The sequence below is a fragment of the Solanum verrucosum genome, unplaced genomic scaffold (assembly GCF_900185275.1).
Source record: "Solanum verrucosum unplaced genomic scaffold, falcon-dt-bn FXZP01000042.1, whole genome shotgun sequence".
NCBI classification, from domain to species: domain Eukaryota; kingdom Viridiplantae; phylum Streptophyta; class Magnoliopsida; order Solanales; family Solanaceae; genus Solanum; species Solanum verrucosum.
The window spans coordinates 354815-373418 of NW_026020230.1; the positions used below are offsets into that span (position 1 = coordinate 354815).

General features: G+C 35.5%; 1 pseudogene; it reads right to left on the minus strand.

Annotated features, from left to right (window-relative positions):
- Positions 1 to 3974: 3974 nt before the first annotated feature.
- LOC125832021 (protein PECTIC ARABINOGALACTAN SYNTHESIS-RELATED-like) lies at positions 3975 to 17022 on the minus strand (annotated as a pseudogene).
- Positions 17023 to 18604: the final 1582 nt, after the last annotated feature.

The following is an 18604-nucleotide window of genomic DNA, read 5'->3' on the forward strand; positions in this document are numbered from 1 at the left end:
AAAAACATTGCAAAATCTTACTCTTACAAAAATTACAATTTCAATACCGAATTAATCTTTATTTAGAAAAAATTTTTATCCAATTAAATAGGGAGTTTTAAAAATTCTTTTCCATGTTGCTAAAAATTAGGATTCGATAACTATTAACCAATTCATTTTGAATTCTAAATTTTAAGTAGCCAATTATATAAATAAGTTACAGATAAGTCCTAATTAAATATAAGTGGTCACTTTAAACTTTTGGATTTAAGATAAATAATATTTATCTATATCTAGCAAGCGTTAAATTCTATCTTGAACAATATAACAAAAATAAGTCATTTAGCAAATTTAAGAATTCACAATATTTTATAATAACAACATTAAATTAAGTTGAAAATTGTGATTATAAAATATATGGCACACTTTTTAATTTTCAATTTCTTTTAAAAAAAATTGAATACAAGATAACTATTATTACTCATAATATACTCAAGCGGATAAATTCAAATCAACAACCTCTCATTCATATCCATATGTTTTCTAATACAATTCAAATTAAAATTTTAAAATATCCAATACAAACTTTGAGTAAATCTAATATAGCGGTTGTATTAATTAAGATTATTTTTACCTTTAAATCAATTTTATATTATTATATTTTTACACAAATTTAATACTAAAAAATATTTTGAATTTAACTAAAACATATATAGAAAATATATTAACATGCCATTTAATTTCATGATATCAAATATTTTATATGAAATGTTAGAATTAATAAATTATTAACATAATTTTTTTATTCAAACAATTAGAACAGATATTTTAATATACATGAGAATTAAAAAGAAACCGAGGGACTACTACTTAATAGCATTTACTACACTTGTTACAAAATATTCGAAAAACATTTACTTTAATCAATTGACATAAATATAATACTACCCACCTTATTAAATCAAGCAAACGAACACCAAAGACATGCTAATTAATGACAAATGAAAATTGCTAATTTTGAAGAAATAACTTATTAATGACATAGTTTGAGAAAAAAAAACAAAAATTACTACATACGGTTATTGTAGGTTGAATATCTTTTCAAAATTTTAGAATAATATCTAACTTTCATTGTATAATTAGGTGTTTTTTTCCAACTTACTCTTACTCCTCTGAATCATTTTACCTATCATTTTTAGTTTACATGCCTCAAAAGAAATATGTATTTTTAACTATCATATTCTTATTTATTATTTTTAATTATTTAAAATGTTAATATATTTTTAATAAATATTCACTCTTTTATCTCTCTTCAATAATAAAATGAGAATTAATCTAAGCAATAATAATATTGATCGACAAACTAACAATACATCACAAAAACAAATTGGAATACATCTATCAAAACAACTAACTACTCAAGAGGAGGGATGGAATATACCAATCGAAAAGTTAGCATCAAAGAACACTCAATTTATAAAAGTAAAAAAATTCATATTGAAACACAAAATAGTTTTAACACTCTATGAACATGAGCATAGAGAACAACAAGAAAAAAATGGTCAATCTATAAATAAAGCTCTAATGAATGCACATTGATTACAAGCATGAACATACCTGAAATGAAAAATAATGAATCTCAGACCATAGGTTCTAAATCATTTTTATTCTTTAACTACATGACAGAACACTTTGATTTCTTGAAGGCAATAAAGACTAGATTGGGTAGTACTGAAAAGGCTTAGATCTATGAATGAGATTTGACAAAAAAATCAAGAGGTAGAAACAACCTATAAGGATTCGCACCGGATAAGGCTCCATTCCAGGGATAGCGTGACAATTCAATTTACTAGTGATATTGTTAGCTTTGAAGCTAACCTTACTACTAAAATATCATGGAAAAATACATGATTACATAAACATTTCTACCATATTTACTTATTCTCTCTATAGTTTGAAAAAATTACATATATGTCTCACTAATTAATAATTTCATATCAATTCAAGTCAGATACACCTAAATACATACATTTTTGCTATCAGATACACTCTGAAATACATATTCATAGGGAGAGAGGTGAGCGAGATTGGAGGGAGGCGAGTGAATGAATCAATGTATCTCAGATACATGTGAATCACATTAGATACATGTATATGAGATACCAGATACATTTTGAAATATAGAACAAATGGAGAGAGGCAGACGAGGGAGGGAGATAGACTAGCAAGAAGGTCAGATACATGTGAATCCACTTGAATACAGTGTATCTAGAACAAATTACACTTAAATTTGATCACATGTATCTGGACGCGCTATATACATTCATCCAAAGTTCAAATTCTGATAAGGTTTATAGTATTAAAAATTCGCGTAAAGGAAAGTAATTTACTCCTAAACTAGTGAGAGTTGTATATATTGCTGCCCTAATATCATACACAACAATTCAAAATTTCTGGAGATCCCATCTTATATTAGGTGTAGATTTGCTATTTGGGTCTGGGCTAGAATAATTTTAAACCGTGTTAATATAATTTAAAGGGAAAACTATTTTATTAGAGATTCATTCATACCATATATACTATTCTATCTATACTTTTTCTGTAAATAATTAATTATGTATATTACCACTAATTAAGAGATGTGTATCATATAATAAGGAAGATACACTTAGATACATGTATTTTTGCTACCGAATACACTAAAATAGGAAGAGAAGCGAGTGATTTGGGAAAGGAAGCGAGCGAGATAGTCATGTATCTCAAATACATGCTAATAACACTGGATACATGCCAGATACATGTATCTTGTATGATTTGCATGTACATGGGATATCATATACATAAGAGAGTGGCGAGCGAGATGAGAGGAAGGCGAGGGAAGCAAGCAATCTGTTATATATCTCAAATACATACGAATCCACCTGGATACAATGTATTTAGAACAAATTACACATACTTTTGACCTCGGAATACATGTATCTAGACATATCCAGACACACCAAAATTTGGCAAGATTCATAATATTGCAAACTAAAGTGTATATAAGTAATTAGCTCATAAATTAGTTGAAATTTCCGTAAGTTTCCCTAATTTAAACCCTCTTCTTAAAGTACCTCTTGGGTCATTCACACTTTTGCCTCTATTTTTTGTTGATTTTTAATTTTTGTCTCTTGAGATAAAATAATTTTTCACAGAGCATAAGTTTATGTTTTCACATTATAATATCTCACAAGTTATACTCGGACCTTTAAAGAGAACATATGTCCGGCTAAACATAAGTTTAATTTTAAGGGGTAAAAAATAAAAATCAACCCCTTTGTAAGACAAAAGTTAATAATCAATTCATTTAAAAGGAAAACCGTACCATTAAATGATATCTTTCCCAAGTTATGCCAATATGGATTGTGAACCTCAGGACTGAGTACAAATTTATTTAAATAAAGAGAAAAGGACGATTACATTATTAGGATTGTAGTAGTTATCTAAATAGTTTGACAATGATAACACAGCCACCCATTTGGGATAGGCATTTTATTCCTTCTCAAAAATATCCAACTTCCCTGCTATAATGTGAAATTTGCTAAATTTGATTATTATCGTCCAAATTGGCAACTCTAACAAAGAAATAAATAAATTCAAACAAAAGTAATTCACCATCACCTCTTACAATATCTTTTTCAAATAATGTAGAAACCTAATTTATGCATCTGTATGTCACGACTCTCTACTTGTTAATAGAAATTCATGTCCATCAAATAAGAAAAAACCATTTCAACACGCTTGGAGTTTTCTAGGAACAAGAAAACACTCTTTTAAGTAAATGGATAATAAGCTTTCCTGTTTTTTTCTTATTTCTGTTTTGGCTGTGTTTTGAATGACAAGTACATATACTGGATATTACAATCATTCAAAGATTGGAAATCTAATCTGTATATCAACAGCACAAGAATTAAAACATGAAGCAGTTGACTTGAAGACATTTGTGTATCTTGTGATGCACCAAATCGCCCATGAGATATGATCTGTGTTCAAATGAAATGAAAGAAGCTTTTTTCTATTACTGCAAATAATATACATTATATCATGAAACAATTGAGGATAAATTGATATTCCAGAATACAAAACTGTATTGGTGTCCGCGCCCAACGTAAGTAGATCATAAACACAGATGTGGCAATACAGGGCCGCAGCTAGAGAGAGCCCACTCCTAATAGCCAGTTGCTGAACTCTTGTGTTAATACTCTTCAGGGACTACAACATTCTATCCATTTTGAGATCCCCATGTGTAAATTGCCTTGTAATTCTGGCTCTGTTAACAGCGAAAGTTTCGCGATTCCCTGTGCACAACTCTAGAAAGATGCACTACTTAAAAGGGCTTATCTTCACAATAAAGATTTGTCAATTCAGGCTTTACACATGCAATTTGTTAAAGGATTCTCCCAAAGATCATAATTTGGAAACGTTTCTTCAGGTAAACCAGTTCTAGTCTGATGGGTTATGACGTCTTCCACAAAGGAAGCCCACCTCATATATGGATCTCCTAGGGATTTGGACATCAGACCCTTGTCCGGCTTAATGGATTTTAGACGATGACCCATGTACCTACGATGTCCTATTATCAGTTTGGCGAAGTTTCCTCCGTGTGTCATCACAAATACATCAGACTTCAAACAGACTAGGAAGTTTAGGGCTGCCAAGCTTGTCACATGCTTTCTGAAGCCATCCAATTCTGGTTTTGTAGCTAGTTCCTCTTTTGTAACCTATTACATATCCAAAAATATAATATTAATGAAGAATAAAAAACACAAACATTTCAGTAGGTATATTAAAGTATGCTGGGTAAAACATATCTACAGGATATTGATACTGAAGAAAACAAAATGACACCAGTGAAAAAATTCCAGAATTTTTCAAGGGTCTCTTACACAAAATCATTCCCCTCATGTTTCTTTTAAAGATGACCAGAGTAGTAGGCAATAAGATCAGCTACAAGAAAATAGAACCTGAACAAAATATAGATAAAGGTCCCTTCCCCTTGATCAGAAGTTTGGGCAAGTAGCTTACCAGATTTGGGAACATGTCCAGAAGCAACATATATTTGAGTTTCTTTAGGATAACCCATGGCCCGAAGCAGCACGGCCACTTCACCAGGCTCAAGAGGGCATCGTCCTTCCTTACGCTTTTGCAGCGCCAATGCCCATAAATGGGAACCATCCCGCCAGCGAAACAAACAGCAAAAACCAGATAAATACATCAAAAACGAAATGGTCGCTGTTGGCTTTATATGAATAGTGATCATAATCTAGATAACCTTAAACCGCCGAGGCCATTCTTTCTTTCTGTATGCAGCCATGAGATCTTTCTCTGACCTTGTTCCAACAAAATCACAGAATGACAGACCCGCCATTCCTTTCTCAAATCTCAAATGAAGAGCCCTAGTTTTTGACAAAATATTTTAAGTTACATCATAGATCAGAAGAAGCGAAACAGCATGTTTAACAGCAGTTACAAGCATAATAACTCACATGAAAGGATTTGAACTACCAGTGCGGTTTCTCATCCTTGAAACAAGTTGATCGGCCATCTGCTCAATCTCGGGAAGAAACTTCAGAGCATGATAGTTGACCCTGCACCTCAGCTTGTTTATCTCTGGAGGAACATTATCATATATGTGGGTAGTCTATCAGGTCAATGCCAGTTTAAAAAATCAAGCCACTTAAAGGAGCATGAAAATCTAGTTACCCAAGTCGATCGACAAAAGGTTTTAGTGACATTATCTTCTTCTCCTTGACCCGTGGCAAAACATTATCTATGTAGAACTATGCTGAAGCGTACTTGGGAATGTTCTTGACTGTACACCTGGCAAGCATATAGTACAAGCTTTAGAAACACAAATGCAAAACGTAACACACTGTTGTAAATGGAAATAGTAACTATGTGCTCACGTTCAGCAACTACCCCTTAATTGGAGTTCTTGTGAGATTTAATTTATTCATAAATCACTTCATTATTGTATTTATGCTGGCTATTTACAATCTCCTGTCAAGCCCAACCAACCATCTATTCAAACATCGTTGTATCTTTACATTGAAAGTATACATGAGACAAGCAGTAGCTCTTTTATTTCCTTTTGCTTTTCTGAGTACCTTGAAATATCGACCTATTTTTATTTTTCACATTCAATATAATCAGAAAAAGAAATAGTGGACTACTTGTCCAAGTTGATTTTAACTCAATCAAAAAAGGCTACTCACCAACTTGCCAACGCCCTATACTGTCTTCAAGTGTGTCCAATCAATACCAAATTAGGAGCATGGAACCCCAAAGTTGTGAGGCAACTCTAGAGCTCTTGTGCGATTTATGGTGTCAATAAGGTCTATTTACGAGAATACCAAGTCCATTTTTGTTATTATCCTCATCACTATCTCTTAGGGGTCGTTTGGTTGGGAACAAGTTATCCCAGGATAACTTGGGATTAGCTATCCTGGGATAACTTATCCCACCATGTATATGGGATAACTTATCCCATCACTATGGTATAAATGGTGGGATAAGTTATCCCAAACATGGCAACCAAACAAGAAACAAATATTTTTATCTCATCACTATTTATTTTTATCCATCACACCAAACGACCCCTTAAGACTTCCGTGTAACTGAGATAATTCTAGAAATCTTGCACAAATCCTGTAGCTGTGGTGGTATGGGGATCAGAGAATTTTGTGCTGGGAGTTATTACCAATTTGAATTCTCATGGAGAGATGGTGTGTGTGTGTGTGTATGTGTATATATATATATATATGCATATATATACACAAATTGATAAGGCATTTTCCCAAGGATATATATTACGGAGCCACACGCTTCAGCTCACACCCAATACATACTACCAATAAATCAATGTTGACGTTTACCTTGTTACACTTACTCTTCACTTACCCCCTCCTTCAGTCTTGACATACAAATGCTAAACCCAAACAAGTTTTCAAAAAATACAAGTGTTTATATGGAAAGGATCCTTCAAAAACACAAAATTGCTAGAAACTGAACACACCACTATCAGATCCAAATCCATATTCAGTACTCCTCCTAAGTCAATGTAACATTACAACTACATGACGACAAGGGCAGCTGGGTTTTTTTTATGATGTTAACTTGAATTTGTAGAGCACTATGTTGATTAATCTTGTCAGGGAATAATACTTAAAACTATTTAAGAAAACTATACTTCGAACTGCTACATGAAAATGAAACTAGCATGCAAATGTAAAATGCTAAAAAAGCTAGGGGACCATACCTTATGCTTGAGAACAGCTCAGCTTTGTCAGTAAACCACTCTGGGATATCGCGAACAATTCGCACATCATCCTTCAGGTAGGTAATAAAATGATCTACATCAAATATGTCTTCCAATTTCCTGTCAACACAGTTAACTCGTATCAAGAATAATCAAAGTCTTGCCAACCTTTTGGAAAACTCTCACAACACAATGATATTTAATCTGGAATGTTTTTTTTCCAACAAGAAACTGATCCAATAACCAAAAACCTCAATTTTAATTTCTATGCAGTTTGACTAAAATCTCATTACAGTGCAACATTAAAAATTAACATCCATCATCGTGAGCAAAGAACAGCTGCTTCAGTCAAGTTTCCCTTACGTTTGGTCTTTCCATATCTGGTCTTGCTTTAATACTGGCAAAATAAGGGTGGCATTCACAATTTTGGCCACTGCAACAGCATTGCATATCTGCAAGGAAATGCATGACTATCCTTTGAAAACACATAACATAATTCATAGATATGCAGACAATTAAGGAAAAACAATAGATAGTTTTCATTCATTAACTGACATGCAAAATAAGAAATAACTAAAAGTTACAGACACAAATATAAAAAGATGGAAGACAAAAGCATAGCATATGACATGAAACATACAGCGATCCTTTGCTGGTTTAAGCCACCCTCAGCATGTATGAATATATAACCGTTTGTGGCGTTCTCGGGTGGAATATCTGCAAAGCACCAAGCTATATCACTATTTTGCAAAATAGGAAGTAAACGGTTAAGAGATCAGCTATTCCATTTGGATGAAGATTCCAACAAGCTCAAGAGGTTTGTAGCTGTCAATGATACATCTAACCCAAAGAGGTTTGATGAATAACTTTTGGCAAACAAGGGAGTATCAGGCAGAAACCTGTTACACCATTTTCTCCACTTCTTAAGTAATGATACAAGTTTCATGAATGGGAAGACCAGCTCGGTTTTCCCACTTCTCAATGACACATGACCTATACCAAAACCTATTCGCAGAGTTCCACAGCTCTGTATCAGGGGTGACCTTCTAATTTACTCTATTCTAGATCGCTGTAATTCACAAAAAAAAGTTTAGGTGGGAAAACAACTAACATTTCCAGGCTCCAGAATGTAAAGACCTAAGAACAACATTGCAAGAAGCCGGTAAAAAAGTGTCGATAGATTACTTATATCAAAGAAAAAACACAAATAACTACAAAATTTTAAAAATTTACATAAATAAATAAGAGGAATCAAAATACAAAAAAAATAAAAATGGAAACCTTTAGAAAGATATTAAATGCTTACTTATCAAAACGATAGACGACAAATGCTTAAAAGATAATCATTATAGCTATAACAGATAATTAGCCAAGAACACAAGTAAATTACATGGTCTCTTAAATTTGGGCTTTCTGGGTTAGTTGTTAGTTGTTACAGGGGACTGTAGAATGTTGCCCAACCTAGGCTCCTGAACATTAATGAACAAAGATAGACTAAAGAAGCTTTCATGCACAACTATTGCACTTGTGCTCCTCAAAGGGGATCAAAAACCCGAATACCAGAACAACAGGAAGCTCTGATATGGTTGAAACAATATAACAAATTTGCAAGAGCAGTGCTAGAATACCTTCCAGAAAGTGATGCTAGAGAATTTCCCGTATCATCAATGTGAAAGGGAAAATGAAAAGCTCACCTCTGACTGCACTAAAACAAGAAGGATTCTGCATTTTGTGCAACCACTAATATTCAGATTTGAGCACAGAATGGTTTGTGAAAAAGCTAATGCTGATAAGGGCATGACATAAGGAGACCATTGGATAGAAATTTTAAGATATTAGACCATTAATTACCATGGAAAGAAGGGGACAGAGGAGTAACTCTTGTTTGAAGGCAAAAAAATTGTTGTAACTAAGGAATTTGAGATCCAACATTGGAGGGAGGGATACATTTCTTTTGATAACCGAGAAATCTCCAAATGCTAGTAGCTGCATGGTACGAAACTTGGTGATAATGAGCCTGCCCCTCCACTTTTCTCCTTTGCAGAGAGGGATATTGCATTATGAGCATTCGAGTCCATGTGAGTTTTAAGAGGAAGGATCTATCAAAGCAATATTATAAGTCCCTCTCTTTTCAACAGGAAGTAAACACTCATAGTTGAAACCTCACTTACCAACCAAAAGAGGAATGCTTGACCTATGCACATATCACTCACAATTATACCAACCAATATTTTAACACTTAGCTCTCTATCAAATCCCTGAATATTGGAGGATCTTTTACTTATTTCTACTCTTACAGTTTGATAAGTTCCTAATTCACTCCATGAGCATTAGAAGAACACTCGTTCAAGAGTCTAATCCAATTGACCTAATAAATCAAATTATCAACAACAAAGATAAATTTGTAACTTAAATTCAACTACTAACAACAACATTCTTCAATTGCATAGGATGATACAACTTAATATTTCTGAACAAAGTTGTTAAGGTTGCCTGCCTGCCTTGTTCTTTTATCATTTCAGTAAGAAGATGACATTTGTGTTCAAACACCAAGAATGCCTGCCACTCTACCCTGCACTCACTTAAATGTCAGGCTTCGATACGTCACATGGTTCATCTAATACATTGTTTTATATTTGCATCTATAAAAGTCATTTTTGCTTCCATTAGAGGGGCAACGGATGCAATCCATTCGAAGGGGGAGCAGAGCAGCAGGCAGGCAAAGCAGGGGGAAGAGATATGGATTGCACCGAAAGCAATGCCCCTAGCACCTAAGTGCCACAGTCTGAGCTCAGCAGCGCATTTACTATTTGGAGATGGATGGCGCCAAGCAGAAGCATTTTTTCCATTAGCCGAGAAAAGAAGTAGCTAAGCATATCACTATCGTGGGGAAAAAAGAAAAACATAGGATTGATCGAAGGCATCCGGCTGAAATGTAATACTGAAATATATTTTTCTCGTTTCTCTTTGCACGGTTACCTTGAGGAAGAGGGTAGAGGATGAGGTAAATTCTCTAAACTCATAAACTTGAAGGAGTATATGAACCAAATTGCCCCACCAGAAGGCATGACAAGACAAATGAATAGATATAATTTCAAGGAGCATAAGAATACCTGATTTCAGTCCCTCACGTCGCTCCGCACAAGGCTTCCATGAGGTTGTTGATGAATAAGGATTCTCCCACAAGGAAGAAGGTTCTTTCACCTAATAAAATTAGACAGATTGGACGTTTGACTACAATGATGATAGTGATCATGTAATATGATGCAGTAGAAGACAAAAGAGTAGTTTTTCAAGAACATACTGGTGGACACTGAAGAGTTATACCATCCTTTTTGCACAAATATGGAGCATTCTACAGAGAAAAAAGCGTAAACAGTGTTTTAATCACTGAAATTGAGTCAAAGAACATCAGCTAGGGAAATAATCAAACATTCTTTCAATAATAGTTTGTTAAACCAAATCAAAAAGAAAATGTAGCACACAAAACAATAACAGCCACAAACGAAATCATTTATATGAAGAAAGTCGAGGAATAAAGATGCTTACACGGCCCACAATTTGATTGATATCAGAGATATGTTAAAAGCAAACCTAAGCTATATGACATGTTAGTATTCATATAAGAACAACTCTAAAGGATTGGCTTGCATTTACCAAATTACATGGCATTACTTAATTACACTAGCAGCTGAAAGACATACATTTCTATTCTAGTAAACATATTACGGATTTAAAATCTTAACTTGATCAATAATCATCAAAAGGACTTCTTGTATTTATCTCTAGTTGATGCACATCTTCTCTAGTAAACATTATCTGGAAGTCAAGGTCCTGACTTGACCAAAAGTTATCAAAAGCACTTCCTAAATTATTTCTAGTTGCTTCAAATTGACCTATCAGATTCATTCATTCCAGCATTGACAAATAATTTTGTCATTCGAGGCAAATCACATGTTCACTTAAAATACACTTTCCCCAAATCCCACACTTTTTCCTACCCGGACTAAGAGAGCATAACAGAAACATCTAAGGCTTAATAATCTCAACTAGTTGATACCAGCTTCAAACTAATTAGAACCGCAAAATCTTTTGATAAACTAGAAATATCCAAACTAGAAAAAAGAAAAAAAGAGCTTCCAGTGAGCAAATTGAGATGTGATACATACAAATGTGTATGTGTGTGTTTTGAGATCAATAAAATGAAGGCTTACCAAACGATGTACGACGGAGGAAATCAGGACGACTAGTGAAAGTAGGAGAACAACAAGCAGAAATAGCAAGATCTTGAACTTGTGAGGGTGAGTGTTATGGTCCCCTGTTATGGATCTGGTTATGGGGCGTTGTAGTGTGAAATCAAATGTTTTCTTCCTACGACCTATGATGCTGGTTCGTTAAGAGAGAACCTGCAATCTCTTGAGTTTGAAGTACTCAAAGACTTGGTAATTTTCTGCCTGACATTTCATTGAATTCAAATACATTAAATACAACACTGAAACAAAGAAAGTAACTGCCTACTGCCTACTACAACTGAATGAGAAAGTGGAGGAGTAACCTCCTTACTGCAATAACTGCTACACAGAAAATAAAAATATAAATACCTAAAAGCTGTAGTAAAATAACTTATAAGCTAAAGTAATCTATTTTCTAATTTCCTTAAATCTCCCATGTGTAAACCGTTGGTAGACTAAAGGGGTGCTAACATTACTCCACCCTTTCAAATCACGCTTGTCCTCAAGCGGGAAGTGTGGAATGCGTTGCTGCATAGAAGAAACAGTTTCCCAGGATGCCTCAGCTGGAGAAGTATGCTGCCAATGTATCAAGACTTCAGGTACATTACGAACAACTCAATGTTCAAGCACAGTTATAGGATGGGGTGAGGGAGCTTCTGGCAAACTTGAAGGAAGAGTAGCAGCTTCTGGAAAGTCTCCTTCATGAAAAAGCTTCAATTTAGAGACATGAAAAACCGGATGAAGTTTTATACCAGGTGGAAACTCTAATTTATAAGCCACAGGCCCAATACGATGCTCAATTTTGTAAGGACCATAAAACTTGGGCAACAATTTCTGGTGATGACGAGCACCCACAGAAAGCTGTTTATATGGTTGTAGCTTCAACAGAACTCTATCCCCCACCTGAACCTCAACATGTCGATGTTTGGAATCAAAAGTAGCCTTCATTCTCTGTTGAGCATGCAATAAATTCTGTCTTAAGGACTGCAGAATTTGATCCCGAGTACGTAACGCTATATCCACTGCATCTAGTTTGGAAATTCCAGGGGAATAAGGCAAAAGACGTGGCGGAGGACGCCCATACACCACTTCAAAGGGTGTCGTTTTTAAGGAAGAATGAAAACTGGTGTTGTATGAATATTCTGCCCAGGACAACCAGTCCATCCATTTGGTAGGATGTGCACTGGTAAAGCACCTCAAGTACATCTCCACAGTCCGGTTGACAACTTCAGTTTGGCCATCAGATTGAGGGTGATATGCTGAACTAAAACACAACTTGGTACCACTCAGGCGGAAGAGTTCTCTCCAAAAAGCACTTGTGAAAGTTACATCCCGATCACTAACCATGCTTACCGGTAAGCCATGTAATTTGAAAATATTGTCAAAGAAGAGTCGGGCAATACTTACTGCAGAGTATGGATGAGCAGTTGACAATAAGTGGCAATATTTAGAGAAACGATCTACCACTACTAAGATTACATTTTTCCCACGTGAAGTAGGTAAGCCTTCCACAAAATCCAATGAAATATCTGACCATATTTGCTCCGGAATAGATAAAGGCTGAAGAAGACCAGCAGGTTGCAAAGTTTCTGTTTTATGTCGCTGGCAAACACCACAAGCACGAACAAAGTCGCGAATATGACGCTTCATACCTGTCCAATGGAAATCCCTTGTAATCCTAAAAAGTGATTTTTGGTACCCCTCATGTCCCTGGTTATGCAAGGCAGTCATGACCGTCTGAATGGAAGGAGAGTTTGATGCCAAGAATGTTCGGTGTTTATACAGAAGCAACCCATTTTTTACGCTCAACTGATCTGATGCAGTACCATCATGGACAACAGATATTAACTGCTGGACATCAGGAGAGTTTTGTTGTTCATTTCTGATGTCATCAAAAAGGCTTAATTGAGGCATGGAAATGGCAAGAAGCATAGCTTTATCATTATCTCGACGGGATAAGGCATCAGCGACAGTGTTTAAACGACCAGCCTTGTATTCAACTGAAAATGAGTAACCCAGAATCTTGGCCAACCAATGTTGTTGTGGAGGAGTTAGTGCCTTTTGTTCCAATAAAAACTTCAAACTGTAATGATCAGTACGAACTATGAAGTGTTGCCCCCATAAATAAGAACGCCAATGCCGAATAGCTTTCACTAGACCTATCAATTCTTTTTCATAAGCGGGCAGTGGCTGGTGTCTCCTTGCCAATACTCTGCTAAAAAAGGCAATGGGTTGTTTATTCTGCAATAAAACAGCCCCAATACCCAGATCTGAAGCATCACATTCAATAACAAAAGGTTGAGAAAAATCTGGAAGTGCTAATACAGGTGTAGTTGTCATAGCAACCTTGAGTTTTTCGAAAGCTTGTGTTGATTGATCTGTCCATATAAATGAATTCTTGCGGAGCATGGCTGTTAATGGTTCAGCTATGGATCCATAATTTTCCACAAACTTACGATAATATCCTGTGAGGCCTAGGAAACCTCGCAACCCCTTAAGAGTTGTAGGTTTGGACCATTCAGTCATGGCTGAAATTTTGCTGGAATCTGCAGAAACTCCATCAGCAGTGATGAGGTGGCCCAAATAAGCAATTTCAGTTTGGGCAAATGAACACTTTGATCGCTTCAGAAAAAGATGATGATCGGAGAGTAACTTGAAAACAAGTCGCAGATGATACATATGTTCGACCCAAGTGCGACTATACACAAGAATATCATCAAAAAACACCAAAATAAATTTTCTCAAGTGAAGCTGAAATACCTCATTCATTAATGATTGAAAGGTAGATGGAGCGTTGGTTAAGCCAAAGGGCATAACCAAAAACTCAAAATGCCCATGGTGAGTACGAAAACCAGTTTTCTCCACATCATCCTCTTTCATCCGAATTTGATAATAACCTTGGCGTAAGTCTAATTTAGAGAAATATTTAGCCCCAAACAATTCCTCCAACAATTCTTCAATTACTGGAATAGGAAATTTATCTTTGATTGTTTTTGCATTCAACTCACGATAATCAATGCACATACGCCAAGAACCATCAGATTTAGGAACAAGAAGCACCGGGGAAGAGAATGGAGACTGACTTGGCCGAATTATTCCCTGCTTCAACATCTCTGAACATTGTCTTTCAATTTCATCCTTTTGATTATGTGGATATCTATATGGTCGAACTACAACAGGTTTTGTTCCTGGTTCCAGAACAATTTTGTGGTCACAATCACGTTTAGCAGGGAGCCCTACTGGTTCATGAAAGAGGCAAGCAAAATCTTTCAAAATGATTTGCAGGTCTTCCTGATTATCTTTGTCAGCCAGCATAACATGAGTTGTTGCTCCTTGAGTTGGATCAGGAGACTTAACACCTTGTAACTCCACTTGTTTTCCATTTTTGAAGAATGACATCCACATATCTGTAAAGTCCCACAGTATGGGTCCTAAAGTTTTAAGCCAATTCACACCTAGAACCACATCAAATCCACTTAGATTGAGGACATATAAATCAATATGGAAAGCATAATTACCAAACCATATTGAAACTCCTTCGCATTGTCCCGGACTTCTGACCCGTTCTCCATTTGCCACCACTACTCGTAGCCCTTCTCGCCTCTCAACTTGAAGATTGAATTGTGACACAATTTTAGAGTTCACAAAGCTATGAGTACTTCCTGAATCGACTAATGACACCACTGGATTCCCTGCCAGTTGGCCTTGTAACCGCATATTTTGTGGAGCTGTGACACCAATGATGGCTTGCAAAGAAATTTCAGGTTGATCTATATTAGGATTTGTCTCCTGTTCCAGAGATTCTTCCTCTTCGTCTATGGAATCAATCCAAAATAATTTCATGCACTGATGGCCCCGAGTGAAGACTTCATCACAGTTGAAGCAGAGACCCTTAAGTCTCCTTTCATCCATCTCAGATCTAGTCAATTTCCTTACAAATCTGGTGCGCTGTGGAGGTGAGAAATCTGATGTTTTGGATCTGCGACCATCTAACAGTTGCGAACGAAAAGGTTGTCCCTTGCGTTCATAAAGCCGGGATAAACTCATCGCCGTAGCCAAATCTAGAGGATTATGCAACTCAACCTCAATTGCTATAAAATCCACAAGACCACTAATATAAAGTTCTATCTTTTGCGATTGTGTGAGTGTACCAGCCCGGGAAACTAACTGCTCAAACTTTTCTTGGTAATCTGCCACGGACCCAATCTGGCGCAACTTAGCCAATTCTCCTAACTTCTGACTTCTGATTGGTGGTCCAAAACGAAGGTTACAATAACGTTTGAACTCATCCCAAGATGGTTCAGGCAGATCTGTCTCTAGTTGAAGAAACCAAAGTTGTGCATTCCCCTCTAAATGAAAAGAAGCAAGACTGACTTTTTCTTCATCTGGAGTCTGTTGATGTCGAAAAAAGTGATCACATCTGTTCAACCATCCCAAAGGGTCCCCTTGGCCAGTAAACCGTGGAAAATCCAACTTTGTATACCTAGGAATGAAGGAACTTCCTCCTGCATCTGATTTTGACCCTTCTGCCACTCCACTTTTACCCTTCCAGCCCCGATTCTGACTGGTATGATCAGTTGATTCAGAATCAACCTTCGAATTCGCTAGATCCTTTGTGAGTGCATCTAAGCGAGCAGTCATTGCTTCCTGTCTCGCTATATTGGCTGCACGTTCTTCTTGAAATAAGTTCACCAATTGTGTCAGTTGATGTTGAATTTGATCTCCCATAACATTTGTCTCTGATACCAAGTTGTTATGGTCCCCTGTTATGGATCTGGTTATGGGGCGTTGTAGTGTGAAATCAAATGTTTTCTTCCTACGACCTATGATGCTGGTTCGTTAAGAGAGAACCTGCAATCTCTTGAGTTTGAAGTACTCAAAGACTTGGTAATTTTCTGCCTGACATTTCATTGAATTCAAATACATTAAATACAACACTGAAACAAAGAAAGTAACTGCCTACTGCCTACTACAACTGAATGAGAAAGTGGAGGAGTAACCTCCTTACTGCAATAACTGCTACACAGAAAATAAAAACATAAATACCTAAAAGCTGTAGTAAAATAACTTATAAGCTAAAGTAATCTATTTTCTAATTTCCTTAAATCTCCCATGTGTAAACCGTTGGTAGACTAAAGGGGTGCTAACAGTGAGACCTCGATTCATCAGGGAAGAAGAAAGGGGAAAGAGGTTGAAGATGCGAAGAGCAGAATGAACGAAACCGATCTCGACGATACCGGCCACGATAATCATCATCGTCATCATCAACGTTAGGAGCACTGTCAGGAACCAAAGGAGATGAGGAAGCGGTGACGTCGTCTCGCTTCCTAGGTGACGCTGTAACTCGGTTTCCGATCGAGCTTGAGTGGCGTAGCTCCGCCATTGCTCACTTCGCACTGAACGCCAGTTTGCTTCGCCGGACTCCGGCGTGTAGTTAACGTTGACGGAGTAACTGAGAATTTTCTAGAATTTCGGCTCCGGCAACGGCTATATTCAGTCAGTGTGTGAAAGAGTGCTGAGTTTCGAGATCGGTGATCTCTTGACTTACCTTATTAGAAGATAGTTCATTTTGACGGGTAAATGTTTTACTTTGATCCCCTCATATTTTCAAATGTGAGATCTAACCCCTTCAATATGACTATTGTTTTTTTTCAACCTCAAAAAAGAATATGAGCATTTCATTCAATAATTCCGATACCAAAACAAAATTAAGAAGTACATAATTTTATACTCAATTTAGTTTTTAATCCGTCTAATTAAATGAAATATTATGAATCTATTCAATAAAAATTGTTTGAGAATAAATTTTATGAAGTGTAATCAAAGATGAATTAAATGAAAAAGAAGGTCGACTATATTCTTAAACATTTAAACCATTAGTGACACTATTGAAAATAGTTTAAATACATCCCTTTTTATAATTTTAGTTCAAATATATTCCTAATTTTTTTTAACAAACTAACACATGTCAGCTTAAAAATTAAATAACTCACCCCCAATTTTAAATATTACAATTTCTTTATGAAACTCACCCATTTTCTACATTGACCAAATTTGAATCAAACTCATTTTCATAATCATCTTCTCAACCTGTAGTACTTCTATAAAATCAACTTCTAACCGCAGAAGCTCTTGAATTCAACTTTGAAATAGATATACTGATACAAACAAACAACTCCAATAAAGATATCACATTTTTAATTTCATTTTTACCTTTTATTAAAATATGTCTAAATCATCTTAATTTTGCATACAATGAAAAAATATAAATTAATTTCCGGTGAATTAAAATCTGTATTAAATTATCCGTATGATACAAATTAATTCCATAAGAAAGGACATGAAAAATAAATGGATCAGTTCACACTTCACAGATCAAAAAAATCATTTCATGATTGCAAGAAATTTTTAAGTGGAGAAAATATGACCCCACACTATGGGTGAGTTTAGGGATGACAATGGGGCGCGGTGAATTTAAGGTTGTGTGAGTGGGTGGGATGTGGAGCGGGTTGAAGTGAATTTTTTAAAAACTAATATGACAGGGCGGATTGGGGGTATATGCGATTTTATATGGGTTCAAATTTAATTTTAACGTTTTATATTAATAAGAGTGATAGAACATTATTTATTAAGATAACTGCTTAAAAGCTACTAAAATATTCAAGATATTAAATGAAAACAGTTCAATAAAAAATAATAGAATTTCTTACATGTTCGCTAATTGACCTCTAAAAAAAATTGAAGTCATTATCCTACTAAATTAATACAACTTAATGAAAAAATGAATATATTTTTATGAATTTTATTTTTAGTATCAAACTTAACTAGAAAAAGAAAATATTGAAAAAATTATGCGGGCAGATTCATGCAGGGCAGGTCTATGCAGGGCGGATAATGCGGATTTGAAAATGAAAAAAAGTTGTTATGCCGGATGGGGCGGAACGGATTAAAAATTTTACGGGTTAAACTCAATCCTCCCCGCTCCGCCCCGCCCCGCTGCGCACTGCCCCATTGTCATCCCTAGGTGAGTTTCGTGGTGATTGAGTGCTTATTTTGATGAAATTTTTGGATGGATAAAATGACTATGAAAATGGGT